The 16,983-nt window shown below is 44.2% G+C and overlaps 1 protein-coding gene across 34 annotated transcripts in view; it reads left to right on the top strand.

Moving 5' to 3' along the window:
* Dlg2 (discs large MAGUK scaffold protein 2) overlaps positions 1-16,983 on the top strand; it is a 1,657,078-nt gene that overhangs the window by 1,430,934 nt on the left and 209,161 nt on the right. The window contains exon 1 of one of the 34 annotated variants that reach the window (XM_075953010.1): positions 11,901-12,491. The exons of 31 other annotated variants lie outside the window; for them this stretch is intronic. The gene's annotated coding sequence lies outside the window, so the exon portion shown is untranslated. Of the gene's footprint in view, positions 1-11,900; positions 12,492-16,983 lie in introns of those variants that run through there. 2 more of the 34 variants (XM_075953008.1, XM_075953011.1) reach the window with 2 other exon arrangements.

Below are 16,983 nucleotides of genomic sequence, written 5' to 3'. Positions count from 1 at the left end.
TGACCCAAGCTAGAGTTAAAAGTCTCAGCTGAGGAAATGCCTCAATGAGATGCAGCTTTAAGGAACTTTCTCATTTAGTGATCAGTGGGGGAAGGCCCAGCCCATGGTGGGTGGTGCCATCCCTGGACTGTTGGGCCTGGGTTCTGTAAGAAGGTGGGTTGAACAAGTGGAAAGAAAGTCAGTAAGCAGTTCCCCTGCAGGGCCTCTGCATCAGCCCCTGCTTCCAGGTTCCTGCCTTTTTTGAGTCCCTGTCCTGACTTCCTTCAGTGATGAACAGCAATGCTGAAGTTTAAGTCAAACAAACCTTTTCCTCCCCAACTTGCCTTCTGGTCATGGTGTTTCGTCACAGCAATAGAAAACCCTGGCCTAATTTGCATTTCTCTGACAACTAGTGAATTTGAAATGAAATGTTTTTTAAAATCTAGTTCACAGTTAAGAGTATCCTCTACTGTCCAATCTCTAGGCCATCTTTGTATTGTGTTAATTTTCCTTCCAAATTAAGTTGTATGCATGTTCTGGATCAGTTCTCTGTTGCCTGTATGTCGCTATGGCTTACACTTTCCCTCTTTTTTAGAGATAAACTGAGAAACTCATCCCGTGTTGTTAAGTGTAGCTATGGTTTATTCATTTTCGGTTCTATACAGGATCCAGTGTATGAGATAGAACATTTCATGTATGCATTTTAAAAAGTCATTTTCTTTATTTAATTTTTAATTGTGTGTGTGTGTGTGTGTGGTGTATACAGGAGAGGGGATGTGCACATGGAAGCCCAAAGAGAAGATCAGGTACCTTGGAGTTAGAGTCATAGATAGTTGTGAGCCACCCATGGATGCTGGAATGGCCCTCTGGCCCTTTAAATGAGCATAAAGTGTTCTTAACCACTGAGCTATCTCTCCAGCTCCTCCCCCCTTTTTCTCTTCCTTTCTCTCCTCTGTCCTGTTCCTTTCTTCTCTGTTCCCTTTCCTTAAAAGGAAAATGTTCCAGTTGGGTTCATTTTCTGCAATGGCAGCTTTTTTTTTCTTTCTTCTTTTCTTTCTTTCTTTTTTTTACATTGTGCCGGCCTTCTTTTCTCTCTACCTTTTATTCTTCTAATCCTTGGACAGAAGAAAGAACTCACAGGTAGGTAGAATCACCATCAGAGCTGATGTTCTCATCTGTAAGAGAAAAGATGTTATAAAAGGTTCCTAATTTTATTATTTGTTTTATCTTTTTATGTTGTCGCTGAGCTGCACCCATTTCAAGTAATTTGGGGGTCACTGCCACCCCTAATGAGTAACCCTTAAAGGATTTTGAGCAGGATTTAGATGTTCCAAGTTCATCCTGATAATGATGAGAACAGGGGGGAATTAAACAGTGCAGTTGTCCTGAGGGCTCACGGGATAGATGATTCTACAGGCAAGATGATGAGCTCAGGGCTGTTTCAGTAATATGTGTGGCAGGATTTGGTAACCAGGATATGACTTTGGGGCATCGAGGTGGATGCAGAGTCTCTAAGGAGAGGAAATGTTTACCGAGGTGAGGAAGCCGCTGGCAAGTTTAGGGGTGATTGATCATATGGACACCCATGGCCTCTGATGGGAAGAACAGCTTTCTCATCTCTCTGTGCCTCCTGCTGTTAAGGCACAGGAAATTAGGACAAAATTGGAATGAGTGCCAAGCTCGTCTGCCTAGCAAGGCACAGAGAGTCTAATTAGCTGTCCCAGACAAGCACATACCATGGAGGAAAAAAAATGCCAGGAAGAGCCAGCGAGATGGCTTTGTGTGTAAAGGACCTGGTGCCAAACCCGATGACTTGAGTTTGATCCCTAAAACCCATGCACTGGAAGGAGAGAAATGACTCTTGTAAGACTTCCACATAAGTGCTGTGGCATGTGACTACACGCACGTGTGCACACACACACACAGAGAAAGAGACAGAGAATGAATAATGACCAAACAATAAATTCAGAAACATTTTTTAATGCCAGGAGTCATGTGTGGTGGTATGTATCTCTAGAAAACACCCTCTAGTTAGAAGCTTGTTTTCTTTTAAATGTAGCATTTAGGAAAAGGCTCCTGGCTGTGTGCTGACTTCCTATCATCTACAGGCTGTCTAACTTAGAAAATAACACCAGTGTGGCTAGTAAACAGTTTCTAACGTGGGTTCTGTTAACCCAGAAATGGTAGCTGCAGAACGTTAAAGATCAGCACTGCGTAATTTGTGGAGGTGCAGCTAAAACTCCTGGAAAACCTTTGAAATCTGAACTTGGTCTAGAATTCCCTTAATCAAGAAGAATCAAGGAAATTGCCGTCATCATGAACTATTTTTCCCAAGCCACCCAATGTCATCCTCTCCGTCCCTCCAGTCTTCTTGGTCAGGGCCTTGAATATTAGCTAAGGACAGACAGAACAACAAGGGGGACAGACATGGAAGGAAAGAAGAAAAGGAAGACAATCCAGGCATTGTGGCATGGTTATAATCCCAGCACCCAGGAGACTGATCGGGATGATTACATGTAAAGCCATCCTGAACAACACAATGAGGACCTATCTCAATAAGAAATGTGTGTGTGTGTGTGTGTGTGTGTGTGTGTGTGTGTGTGTGTGTGTGTGATAAGAAGAAGAGAAAGAATCAGATGAGGAAGAGGAACTTTGGGTGAGATGGAGACGGAAGGCAATGGTGACCTCGGCTGTGATAACTGTAGAACAGCACCACCAAGTGAGTAACTGGAAGAGATTAGGAATGATAAATCCAGAAAAACAACTCAAGAATCACTTTAACTAACCATTTAGAGACCTACTAAGTGTCCATCACTAGAACACAGAAAAAATAATTAGAACAATGAAGGATTGCAGCAGAGAACTTCCTCAACTATGGGTTTGTTCAAAAACAAAGGAGCTAAACTAGATGTCGTGGTGTACATCTTCAATCCTAGCAATTGTGAGTTCAAGGCCAGCCAGGGTTATGAAGAGAGACCATGTCTAAATAAATAGATATATGGGTAGAAGATAGATGGATAGATGATAGATAGATAGGTGATACATAGATAGACAGATGACCCAAATTCCATTCTACACAGGTGCTTGGAAATCAGATAATGCCATCCAAAGGGAAGTAAGGAGTTCGCTGGGTTATGCTGACACCACTTCTCTACACCTTGAGTCATCCTGTCGTGTCCTCTTCTCTGTGTATTGTGAGCTGAACAAAGCTGTTGTTCATGTTTAGATGCCTTTTGACTTTCTTTTTATCCTCTGACAAAATACATTAAAGAAAAAACAGACACTTTAGAGGGCAGTCCCACTGTCAAAAGTAGATGATATGAAAATAGCAATAAATTATAAACAATGTGGACTTTCATTGCTGAGGTCCCTCAGCCTCTGTTTTATTTCTTAATCGGTGCAGCCTGCAGAGAGAAATCAAGTATTGATACAGTCACTGGAAACTTAAAGCCAAAGGCCAGTCTCGCCTGACAGTCTGCCTTTCTGAGAAACTCCAAAATCCCAACCTAGCCAAAAGACTTTGGTTCTGAAAAAAAAAAAAAATAACCTTCCAGAGCAGGTGTATAATGTCACCTGAAAATGATGTTGGCTATCTAGATAATTGGCAAGTGTTTTGACTTCCAAGAATACTACTAGCATTAAAATTTTTAAAAATTCAATACTAAAAATAAAAGAATTTGGCAGAATAACCAACTGCCATATGGCACCTAACCTTCCATTATAATGCCAAGTTAAAGTCCTCAATACACACTAGTAAGACACTAATTTGAATGACAAAACAATAACCACTAATAATTCACTCATTGATTACTATTAAGCATCCTTTTATATATATAAAAGTAACTACCCATGAAAGGTAAATAATTGGATTTTGAACTTTTCTGTGTAATACTTGTGCACACTCAGAGATGTCTCTTCAGTGTTTATTGCAACCAAGCTGCAAGAAAAGTTAGGCTGAGTTCTATTAGTGGAGCCTTCAGCCAACGAAGGATCCAAAATATCCCAGGGAGCTGCTGTGATGCATGCTGTTGGGGGCACTGCGGGAATGTTTAACTCCGGCTGCGAAGTTCAGAAGGACTCCCAGAGGCAGTGGTGCTGAGCCTGCACTGTACGGATGAATGGAGTGGCCAGACAAAGAAGAAAACGCTGCCAGCACAGCATCCTCCTGTTTTTCAAGAAGATGGTAAGAGCAGATGCCAGCATCTCTGTATGTCAGGTTTGTAAGGGGGCTGTGTTCTTCACGGAGAACAAGGGCTTGATGCTGGAGTTCATAGGGGATCAGAGAAGAATTCCAACAGAGGGGACGCAGGACCAGATGAATGTGTTTTGAAAAGTCCTACTTACAAGCAAGGAAAGTCACATAATAAAAAGGAGACACCTCGAGAGAGGGCCTGCGTGATACCAGAAAGGACTGGGTGGAGCAGAGAAACATTTGGAACACAGGAACAGATGCCTGATTGAATATAGAATTGAGGTTTGAAGCTGAATTTTCTTACCTAGATTGCTTTAACTGGGTATGCTTAATCAAAGGCTTTCTATTCTTTTAATGTCTCTTAATTTGTCTAAAACTTCCAGTCTATAGCATCATTTTAGCTATACGGTAGTTTGACATTTGACATTTATACTCAACTTTGAACATTGCAGAAACACTTCATTTCCTTGGTCCCCTTAAATATAAAGCTTGACAGACTTTTACAAAAAATGATTTGGCTAAAATTACCTAGCTGAGTTTGGCCAGAATCATCTGGTCCTGCGTCCCCTCTGTTGGAATTTTTCTCTGATCCCCTATGAACTCCAGCATCAAGCCCTTGTTCTCCGTGAAGACCACAGCCCCCTTACAAACCTGACATACAGAGATGCTGGCATCTGCTCTTACCATCTTCTTGAAAAACAGGAGGATGCTGTGCTGGCAGCGTTTTCTTCTTTGTCTTGGAATTAAACAAAGTCTCCATTTTCCCCAGTCTGAAGTTTTAGTTCAGAGTAAAAATCTTAAAGCTCATCACTCTTTGCCTCTTCCATCTTTGTTCATCCTGTTTGACATAAAAAAAAAAGAGTAGCTTCTGGGCTAGGCGAGTTAGCATACACCTTTCATTCCAGAGCTCCAGTGGCAGGCCTCTGTGAGTTCAAGGCCAGCCTGGTCCTTGTAGTAGCTCCAAGCCAGTCAATGAAACATAATGAGACTCTAAAATCAAATAAAGATAGTAGATTCTGAAGGATTTCTGAATCCATTAGGAAGCAAATAACTTTGGCGATCTACAAAGAAATCTTCAGAGCATCTGGGGAGGAAGATGCAACCAGCAGAGAAGAAAGGAAGCAAAGCCACAGAGTGGCCCTGGCCTTCCAGCTGTCAGAATTCGCATCAATTACTGTGCTGATGTTTTCAGTGAGTCTTCCTGTAAACCACATTATCCCCGGAAGGTGGTAAAAGACCCACTGATATTGGCCACGACCACTGCAACACCTCACCTGTTCAGAAGGGCCTGTATCTCACGCTCCAAATCTCTCTCAATTGCTGACTGGGTTGACTGAGACTCTTTATGCAGTGACTATGAAAATATTCCTGTTCTGACCAATGGGGGCTACCATTGCTCCATTGTTAAAACAGTGCAGAATCCCAACCTCATTGCACAGAGAAAACATCCAGTCCTGATTCAAAACGGGAGCACTCCACTGAGAGGAATGGATTTTCTTGAGATGATGGCACAGATACTTTGTGAGCTTTGTTTCTCCTCCTCCTCCTTTGCTTCTTTCTTCATCCATCAGGATCTTACTGTGAATAATGACCTCAAGCCGCCTGCTTTTCGTCTCCAGTGTTGGGATTACAGACACGTACCACCACCCCAGGTGTAGCTTCTCCATCCACGTTGTTGGCTGGAAAGCAGCAAAACGCCTGTCTTAGGTGATGTATACAGGTGTGGGCAGGGGAGTACTTTTATCTGCGGGGTTCATTAGTGTTTTATAGGGACCAAAGAGGATTCCCCGAGAGGAAGAACTTTGTCATAAAAACTCTTGACCACTGTGTTTCTTTTTTAAGGCAGCTTGACATGCGGTCTGCAATAACTGACCTGCCCCAGAGATCAACTCTTAGCTAACTAGTGTCATAATGGTGGTCGAATAACTTGGGCTTAATAGAGAAAATCAATCCACGGGTCTGTAATTGTATACCCTTCATCCTTCTGCAGGAATTCATTAACTGTGTGCCCCCTGCCTGTCTCAGCTTTCAGCTGCTCCCATGGCATCTAGAACTATGATTGGAGCTAACGTTGCTTTAAAGAAGCACGCATGCACACACGTGCACACACACACACACACATACAACATTGATACTTATACGTTTACCCCTTTCCTGGTTCACGATTTCAGGAGAGGATGCACACTCATACTTGTCCCAACTTCCATTTGTTGTTCATGGTTTAGATTACAATAAGACTCTGACCTCCATCCCCTGGGGTCAGGGAGTCCGCTGACAATGTGCCCCATCCCAGTGTCCACCCAGCTCGTGTTGCCCTGCACAGTCTACAGTTTCCCCTTATTTATGTAATGTCTGAAGTCGTTGTAGCAGGCCACCTTGGTCCCTCACTGCTCACACCTCTTTTTAACCCCATAGCCTATCATCTTTCTTTTTCCTTTCTCAAAGAACACAGGCTGCCCTAGTTTACAGGGGTTCTGTGACTCCGCCTCCTGAGCGATGATGCTATTTCAGTGCATCCTTCGATACCTTTAACAAAGCTCCCAGGTCCTGCCAGGGCCTTTCCCCCTTTGCTTCTGCTGTTCCTCTCCACTCCCCTGCTTTCTATCTAGCAACCTAATGCTGCTGATCGCTAGCCCCACTGTGATGTTTCTCTTGTTCTCTTTATTTCTCTGTTTATACCCATAATACCTCATTTGCTTCTATACACAGTGCTGTTGGTGTCCCTTTACTCCTCCAAACAATTGTTTCTTAAGGAACACTCTGTTTTCATGCGTGTTTACCACTGGCAACGACTGTACTTGTAGACCCTTCTTGTCTTGCAGTGGAGGTCAAGGTCTAGTGTCCTAGACATCAGTCTAAACAGATCAAATGTCACCGCAATCCAATTAAAACCCAGTCTTTCCTGAAAAATGCAAGTATCTCCACTAAAAGTAGAAAGGTGACCTGAATTAAAATCCTACCGCAGCAAAAATCTTAACCAACAACCCAAGCCCAGGTGGGCAGGTTCCTGCCAAAAACAAAAGGAACGTGAAAAACCAAGATAGCTTGTTCTTGCCGTAAATTACCAATTCAGCAGTAATGTGGACCTGGAAAGAAAATGACCTTGATGAAACTCCAAACACATGATTTAAAAGAACAATTATAAACATGTTTGAACAGCTCAAAGAGGAACCAGATATATATTCCAATAAAACACAAACAAATAGCGTGATGAGACATAGAAGTGAAGTCAAGATTTGAAAATAGAATTCAATAAAGAGTTATTTTTTAAAATAGTGAGATGATGGCAAAAATGAAAAATAAAATAAAGTAAAATAATCAAATTAAAAGTTTGATTGGGGCTGGGGAGATGGTTTATAGATTAAGAGTATATATTGCTCTCACAGAGAACCAGGGTTCAGTTTCCACAGTCACGTTGGTTAGCTCACAACTGCCTAGGAGTCCAGCTCCAGAGGAGCCAGTGCCCTCTTCTGGCCTCCCTGGATACTGTCACTCATGTGCAGATACCCAAACACAGACACACCTGTATACATGCAATGGGAAAGACTCAGTGGAAGCCTCACTAGGAGAGTGGAGGACAGAATTCCAGAGTTTGAAGAAAAGGTAGAAGAACTGAATCACTCTGTCAAGGTCAATGATAATTAAAAAAAAATCCTGGAAGAACACGCAAGCTCTTTGTGATATATACCACAGGCTTAGAAGAAGGAGAATTTCATACTACAGAAATAGGAAATACTTTCAATAAAATCATAGAAGAAATTGTCCCAAATCTAAAGAGAGAGTTGCCAATCCAGATACAAGAGACTGACAGACCATTAAATAATATGTAGGACTGGAAAAGAGTCTCCTCCTGTTATATAATAGTTAAAACACTAAGTAAAAAAGACAGTGCATTGAAAGTTGCTAGAAATAAAGGCTGAGCCACACAAGAAACACACACTCATTGGACCAACTGCTCCTTCTCAATGGAAATGTTATAACCCAGAACCTCACCAAACACAGACCTATCTGATTTTCATAAGACATACTCTGCTAGATAACAAGTCACAGACTGCCAGGCTGTGGTGGCATACGCCTGTAATCCCAGCTTTTGGGAGGTGGAGGCAGACGGATCTCTGTGAGTTTGAAGCCAACCTGATCTACAGAGTGAGTTTCAGGACAGCCAGGACTACACAGAGAAACCCTGTCTGGCTGAACCAGAAAAAAAAGGCACAGATTAATCCCAAAACAGTAATGGTCAATGACTACTACTCTCCTCTCCTCTCAAACCATCAGACAGATCACTGAAACAAAAACAAACACAAGAACATTGGAATAAAACTGTATCATAAGTCAAGTGGGTCTCCTAAGGGACTTCTACAGAGGATTTCACCCATGTTATAGAATATGCTTTCTTCTAAGGAGGCCGTGGATGTTCTCTAAAATAGATAACATGCTGTAACTCCAAGCAAGTCTTAACGAATACAAGAAAATGGAAGTCATTCCTTGTAGTTTATCTGATCACAGTGAAACAGGACTGCAAATCAATAGCAAGAGCAGTTACAGAAAATATACATAGGTATTAAAATTAAGCAACACATCATTGAACTTGGAATGTGCTATTGAAAAATGAGGAAGGACATTTGAAAATTCCTAGAAGTGATGAAGCCATAACATATCAAAACTTATGAGACACAATGAAAGTGGTCCAAAGGGGGAAGTCTACAGCTCTACGTGCCTACGTTAAAAAACCAGACAGACTTCAAATCAACAACCTAAGGGCACACTTTAAGGCATTGTGAAAACAAGGTTAAACCAAACCTCAAATTAGTACACTATGAGAAGAAATCAGGGAAACAATTTTTAATCCCAAAGACCTGAGGAGAAAGATCACAAACCCAAATCATTATGGCCAAATTAATTAAAGCAAGCATTTTTATTCATGTCCATGGGTTGCCTCCCCCGATGGCTGTGTTCAAGAGCACTGGATGTGAAGAAGACAAGGTTTTTATTGCTTTGGGTATGGAGTTTTCAAATGGGGCATTTGTAGGGCAAAATAGGTTGAACATAAGCATAAAAACATAGTCATAAGAATCTCCTGAAACAAAGACATACTAACAAGACGGTCCTAACAACAGTTAGTCATAACAAGGTAGCCATAATGACTCTTGAAACAAAAGTAGGGTTGCAAGATGATTATTAATTTTTTTAAAAGTAAGGCATGATTGTCATTTCTGGACTTGGCAATACAGAACCACAGGTCACAGGTGAGGCAGAGCCCAATCCTTGAGAAACAGAGGTTCAATCATAAGCATCAGTGGACCTAGTTTGTCTTTACTATAAAATGGCTTTTAAGCCTGAGATGGAGGCAGACTGTTATTTCACAATCCCATTTACAACAAACAAAAACAAACACTCATCAACAACAAAACCCCACAAAAACTTGGGATAAACTGAACCGAGGCACTAAAAGAACTCACAATGAAAACTTTGAAACATTGAAGGAAGAAACAGAAGATGAGAGTAAAATAACAGAAGGCCCTTTCATGCATAATTATGGATGGGTAGGATTGGTACTGTGAAATCGACCAATTTGATGCCATCCTAATCAAAATGCCAACTGAATTCTTCACAGTAAAATAGAAAACAATCTTAACATATGTCTGGAAGTGCAAAAGACCTCTCGGATAAGCAAAACAGGCAAAACAATTGTGAACAATAAGAAAGAATACCTCTGGAGGAATCATCATGATATCTAACGCAAGAAAATGGAAGCCTTCCAAGTTACACATACAACAGGACAATGATGATAAAAACAGCATGGTACTGGCACAGTGATAGTCGTATCAATCAGCGGAATGGAATCGAGATCTAGCTATCAGGCCATGCACCTTCAGCCACGACAGTTTTGCAAAGAGTCTAAAATGCACACCAGAAAAAGAGTCTTCAACAGGTGGTTGTTCTTGCTGCCGTAGATGACCCTCCGACCCTTGCTCAGTCAAGACCCAAAGCAGGTGGGAGAGAGCACACTTGTTGAGAAGAGGTCCCCTACCTACCCCCCCCCCCCCACGGGAGAGGACAGGGAATGAGAGGTGAGGGCTCAGGAAAATGACTCAAATGTATTATAATATAAACACATGAAACTGAAGGCTGAAAAGTTCCTCAGAAGAAAAAGAAAGCTTTGTTTTCATCCCAAGTATTTTTTGTGCCATAAGAGAAACAGAGACAAAAGAGTAAGACGCCACACACATAAAACTTGTAGCTAAAGCCCTGAAGACTTCTAGATCCAGCGGTCCCACCAAGACAGCCATTTGGTTAAGGTCAGTTAAAAACTAACAATAACCTTATTTTATTCCTGAGAATCCCTTGGAATTTTTTTTTTCTAAGCTCTTAAGCATCGAATAGGTTCTAATCCTCAGTTCTGCTTTCTGGACTGTTTCTGATGGACACATTTATCATTATTTTAAATGAAATATTTACATGAAATTACTTCCTCTGTCTGGCAAGTTTGGTGAGCTGTCTGAGTTTTCATTAAAAAAAAAAAAAACATAGCCCCAATGCTCTTTAAGTTTTATAAATAAAAGAGGGAGAACAGGTAGGTGGTTACCATGGTGACCACAACATCTGATTTGAGTAGAAACACAGAGGGCAGGAAAACAGTGGCAAGTTCAGCTGGATTGTACCAGGGATCGATTGTGTGTGTGTGTGTGGTGTGTGTGTGTGTGTGTGTGTGTGTGGTGTGTGTGTGTGGTGTGTGTGTGGGGGGGGGGTGTGTGTGTGTGGTGTGTGTGTGTGTGTGTGGTGTGTGTGTGTGTGGTGTGTGTGTGTGTGTGTGGTGTGTGTGTGTGTGGTGTGTGTGTGTGTGTGGTGTGTGTGTGTGTGGTGTGTGTGTGTGTGGTGTGTGTGTGTGTGGTGTGTGTGGTGTGTGTGTGTGTGGTGTGTGTGTGGTGTGTGTGTGTGTGTGGTGTGTGGTGTGTGTGTGTGGTGTGTGTGTGTGTGTGTGGTGTGTGTGTGTGGTGTGTGTGTGTGTGTGTGTGTGTGTGTGTGTGTGTGTGGTGTGTGTGTGTGTGTGTGTGTGGTGTCAGAGGTGGGAGGATAATGGGTATGTCTGGCTCCAGTGATTATAAGTTCAGTCAACCAGTACATGACTACCCGTAACTTCAGAAAATTCACAAACTGTACAGTCAAAACAAGAAACCCTTCGACAATGCTTTTAGGAAGGAAGAACAGCAAATCCGGAGAGAAGCTTGGAACAGCGGGGTCTTGGACTGGCATACGTTTGCCTGCTTCAAACTGAATGAAGAGAGGGCATTAAATTCCAGGTTGATGGGAGGGGAGAGGACCAACTTCCCCTGCCCTCAGCCTCTTGCATTCTCTTCTCACTTCTAGCTGATGGGAGCAGGCATTTCCTGGCTTAGGGGGCATGCAGGTTCCTGCCAGACAGGTGAAGAATTAACCCTCACCCAGGAAGAAGTTGTTTACTGTCAATCATCTCCATTATAAAAGGGGTCAGCTCCCCACACTTTAGCGTCGGAATTTCAAAAACAGTTTCCTGGGAGGTGGGCTGGGAATCGGGTGGTGGGGACAAACCTCGTTCCCTCCCCCTCTTTGGGCTCCTCTATCTGCCTGCTTCCTCTGCTCTCTTTCAAAGCTAAGGGTGTTTTTTTTCTTTCTGAGAAGAGGAGGGGAAAAGGGTGGGGGTGGGGAGAGGAGGAGAGCGGAACCTTCAGCACCTGGGAAGAGGCTCGTTTCTCACTTTAAGCGCTCTTTCTAGCAAAAGAGAGAAGTGATTGCATTTCTGGGACTGGTCCTTTGGTGTTGCAAAACATCTCCAAGTAGCTCTGGGACGGGCCTGGGAGGTTGGCCCCACCTGCTTCGCTCGTGAGAGGTTTTGGCCGGCACCCGAGTGTCAGGTGTGTGCGGGCCAGGAGGTGTTTCCACGCCCCGCCGTCCCCGAGCTGCACCGCCTGGGACTCGCCACCCAGCTGCGTCTGGGAGCAGCTGCCTGCAATGCTGAGAGCCCTGGAAGCCGTCTAAGGCGCTCTGGTGAGGCACCCGAGCTGCTTTTCTCAGACATATTGCCCCTGACAGAGCCGGTGAGGGAATGCCTGCCACTGAAATGCCAGGAGCACGGCAGTACCCCCTCCTTGTCTTCCTGGAACAGCGGCCCTTGCCCTTTCTCAGCGCTCGGTGCGTGCAGGCATCGGCTGCTGCTTTGTGATCCTGTTGCTGTCCGTGTTCGGAGAAAAGCAGCAGCCGCTGAAGTTTCTCCTCGTCCGTCTCGACTCAACAGCCCCCAAACCACCGAAGGGGAGTTTGCTTCACCAGCGGCCTCTTCATAGTAAGTCTCTCCCGGTGTGAACAGGTGTGTGTGTGTGTGTGTGTGTGTGTGTGTGTGTGTGTGTGTGTGTTGGGGGATGGGAAGGAGACTTGGGATGTTTAGAAATGTGAAATTCCGTGTGTCTGTGTGTCTGTGTGTGTTGGTTGGGGGATGGGAGAGAGGCTTGTGGTGTTTAGGAATGTGAAATTCTTGCAGCAGAGTTAAATGGGTTCCAGAAATGCCCGGGTCCACGTTGACTTCAGAACAAGCGTCTGCTGCATGCCTGTTTAAAGTGGAGTCAGACCGTGCTTAGGGAACAAGCCCGTTGTCTTGCAGGAAGGCAGATTTACTTGATAAGAGTTGAAGGGTGAATCTTGCTTTTTGTCCGTCATCAGTTAATGCAACTTTGAGAAATCACTGTACTCAACTGCCTTCAGCTTTGTTACCTGTAAAATGCGGATAACATCATCTATTTTCTGTGGTCGCTTAAAGATTGTAGTTATGTGTGCAAAATTAGATTGCTAGGATACTCCTCCAAAAAGGCATGGTTACTTATTTCGGCGTATACATTTAAGTACCCGTAGCCAGCAGCAATCGATTAACAATCCTAGCTTGCTTAGTAGTTGAGAATGCCCCCTCGGGTCTTTTACCTGAGCGCCAATCACAGTTCCTTTTGGAAACCAACCTCGTTCGGCCAACCGCCTCTGAGAAATGATAGTGTGTTTCATAGATTTGTGGGGACCAAAAGAAGCCTCCCATGTAAACCCTCAGGACTGTGCCTACCACAGAGCAAAACTCAACACATTTTTTTTTTCTGTTCTTAGTGCTGTGCAGGAGTCAAACTGTGGGGCTGAGCATCTGCCCTCTCTGGGATAAATTTATCTCGTTTAATTTTTAAATGGAAGCCTGGAGGAGAGTGTCCCGGGGAGACTTCTACTTCTTACCGGCTGTTTCTAGGGTACCCACATTCCAGTCTATCAGTCCGCCTTGCCTTTGCAAAGGGCATGAACAAAAAGCCAAACTGCTTTATGATGCAGAAATGATATATAAGATGTATCTAATGCATGTGTTGGACTTAAAAATGACCCCCTGCCCATAAAGCTGATGTGTGTTTCACGTACACCACGTAGAACTTTGTTTCCTCACCGCCCCGTCGCTGGGTTTAGCAGATTTGGAGATTTGCACCCCAACACTCCATTCACACAAGCTGGCAGAGAGTAGCACTTCTTAGTTAGCATGTCTGGTTTCTGTATTTTTTTTCTTAAGGAAGGAGCCTTAACCAGTGTCTCTGCATTCTGATGGTAGTTAATTTGCATCTGGCATAACAGCTGAGCAGCTGGCAACCTGTTTTCAAACCAGCCCGGAGTCTCTCCTCACCCTGCCCCTGGGGTGAGAGAGCAGACTTGCTGGGCAGGAGAGAGGGTTTTCCCCCAGACTTGGGGGAGCTTCTCTCTGACATGGCTTTTCTTCTCTCCCACCCAGCTCTTACCAAAGCACTTCCCACAGCCCCTTGACAGTCTGGGTGGAGGCCCTGAGCTAAGCACCCTTTGTAAGGAAGAACAGCTAACCACAGGCGTTCAGCATTCACCTGACACACTACCACAGGGACAGAGACTGCGTCTTATACTTGGTGCTCTAAAGGAGCGGTGCTTGTGACCATGGAAGCAGCATTGTAATTTTGATGGGCAAAACTATGATGCTGCCAAGTTTGCTTGCTTTTTCTTAAATTATCAAAACCTGTTGCTTGTATTAAATGTATAGGGTACGGGCTGGAGAATAAAATTGGTATTTGCTTGGTAATTTGCTTACAGTCCTAAAAATATGGCACGTTAAAGTGGTTCAGTCTTTGAAAAGAATTGGAGTTAGTGCTTCCCTGTCCTGGTTGGCCACAGAACCTGACGCCAGGCAAATCCCTCTTCCTTCTTTAGTGTCCTGTCACGCTCTTCAAGTCCGGGTCAGCTCGCAACCCTCCCTTCTTTTATATTCTTTCTATTTTCTTCTCACTATGACGACCTCTGCAGCCGCAGCAGGTCCTTGAAGGCCAAGTGATGACACTTCGTAAGGATGACCACACCCCTTTCATCCCAAAGGCCCACATTCCTCACTCCTGCTCATGAGTCTGTGTGGACTGACTGCCTCCAGGTGTACCAGAGGACCTTCTCAAAAGGCCACCTTGTCAACCCGTCCCTGGTCAGCCATTCAGTCCGCGTGTCTCCAGCAATTCCTTGTCTTGCATGAATCTCACATGCATGCAGTCTAACGTTTTGTCTTGCTCCGTACAGTCTCTCTTTGAGATAGTTATTTTTTTAAATGTCATTTTTAGAGACAAAGTAAACATATGATTTTCTTTGTAGGAACTGAATAGCGAGTATCTGGTCACCAAAGACTGGGAGTAATTGTCTGGTGGGTGAGTGGTCATGAAACACCGGTGACTTTAGGTCAGAATTGATGCCACAAAGCTTTAGGAGCAAAGTTTGGCTTTATGCAGCCACTCACTGTTAATGTACTCTTGTAGCTGAAGTCAGCATAGTCTTGTGGGGGAAACTGACATTAGACCCTGACTTGGGAAATCCATGTATATTGGAGGCTTGCAAATTTAAAGGTGTCTGCAATTGATAAACAGTAAGTATCTGAGCATGGGTGAGCTTTTACACACGTGAATCTGAGTTCTACAGACTCTGTCCCTTACACCTGTGCCCACTTTTAGCTCCCTGGGTTTTGCCTTGATGAGGCCTCTGGAATACTTGATAAAAATTACCTCAAGACCCAGCGATACCACTTCCGGGTATATATCCAAAGGATGCTCAGTCGAAGGACATGTGCTCAACTATGTTCATAGCAGCATTATTTGTAATAGCAAGAACCTGGAAACAGCCTAGTTGCCCTTCAACCAAAGAATGGATAAAGAAAATGGGGTGCTTTTATACAATGAGTACTACACAGCAATAAAAATTAATGACATCTTGAAATTTGCAGGCAAATGGATGGATCTAGAAGAAACCATATTGAGTAAAGTAACCTAGACCCAGAAAGACAAATATGTACTCACTCATAAGTGGCTTTTAGACATAAAGCAATGAAAAAACCAGTCTACAGTCCACAACCCCAGAGAACCTAGACAACAGAGGACCCTAAGGAAGACATACATGGATCTACATAGGAAGTAGGAAAAGACAAGATCTCCTGAGTAAATTGAGAGTGTGGGGCTCACAGGGGAAGAAGGGGACAGGGGAGGAAAGGAAGCAGGGAGGAAGAAAAGAAGCAGAGAAAAATGTAGAGCTCAAAAAAAAGTATCTCTTTTGAAGTCTGACTTGGGGCAAGTCATTGAACCCTAAGACCCTGTTTCAGATGCTGAAGGCCCAGGTCCAGCTGCTGTGTCCTTATCTTAGCTGACTCTTGTTCAGTGCTCAGCTCTCCACATCTAAAAGCATTTAATCTGAGTGACCTCATACAGAGGTGCGCCAGCACGTACCCAGTTTGAACTGGTTTCCTTCCCTAGGAGTGGGGTATATGTCAAGCAAAGGGGGCTGCTTGCTTGCTACCTTCATGAGGGGGAAATCAACATTCCAGTCTCAGAACTCAGAATAAGAGGGTCTCCAAGGAGACAAACGTCCCTGGCCTTCCTTTTCTCTCAAACCCAGTAACACTAACAACAATAGTAGTGAAGGACTGGAGGATGGAGCCCAGGTGATACATTTGGTACCTATCATATCCTGGGCTCAATCCTAGAATCACATAAATTAGGCATCATGATAGTACATGACTGAAGTCCCAGTACTCAGGAGGTGGAGGGAGGAGGGCCCGGAGATCAAGGCCATCCTTGGCTACAGAATGAGTTTGTGGCCAGCCTTGGCTACGTGAGACCTTGCTGCAAAACAAACAACAGCAACATAAAGCCTTTAATGCTTTAGATGGCTAATGAACGGGTGCAAAGATAATCCGAGATTTCACTGTAGTTCCTGCGTTTGGAGAGCTTTCATTCCAGGCTGGGCCATGGGTTGGGAGGCAAGGATGCAGCTGCTGTTCAGTGACTGGAGGAGCTGGCTTTGTTAGACATGGGTTCAGGGTCTGTGCCTTCCTAGCTCTGTGAGCTTTCCTGTTGGTGAACTTAGTGTTTGCTGAGCCCGCAGTGATTCTCTCCCAGGGCCTTTAAGAAGCTCAGCCAAGATGGAGGTGGCAGCACCGGTAGGTGAAGTATACCCCGTACAGCCTGAGAGCCTGGTAAGCAGAACAGTGTAGCTGGCAGCACCGGTAGGTGAAGTATACCCCGTACAGCCTGAGAGCCTGGTAAGCAGAACAGCACCGGTAGGGGAAGTGTACCTCGTACAGCCTGAGAGCCTGGTAAGCAGAACAGCACCGGTAGGTGAAGTGTACCCCGTACAGCCTGAGAGCCTGGTAAGCAGAACAGCACCGGTAGGTGAAGTGTACCTCGTACAGCCTGAGAGCCTGGTAAGCAGAACAGCACCGGTAGGTGAAGTGTACCTCGTACAGCCTGAGAGCCTGGTAAGCAGAA

Source organism: Microtus pennsylvanicus, chromosome 18 (genome assembly GCF_037038515.1).
Source record: "Microtus pennsylvanicus isolate mMicPen1 chromosome 18, mMicPen1.hap1, whole genome shotgun sequence".
Lineage (NCBI taxonomy): Eukaryota > Metazoa > Chordata > Mammalia > Rodentia > Cricetidae > Microtus > Microtus pennsylvanicus.
This window is presented reverse-complemented; position numbering and strand designations above follow the sequence as displayed.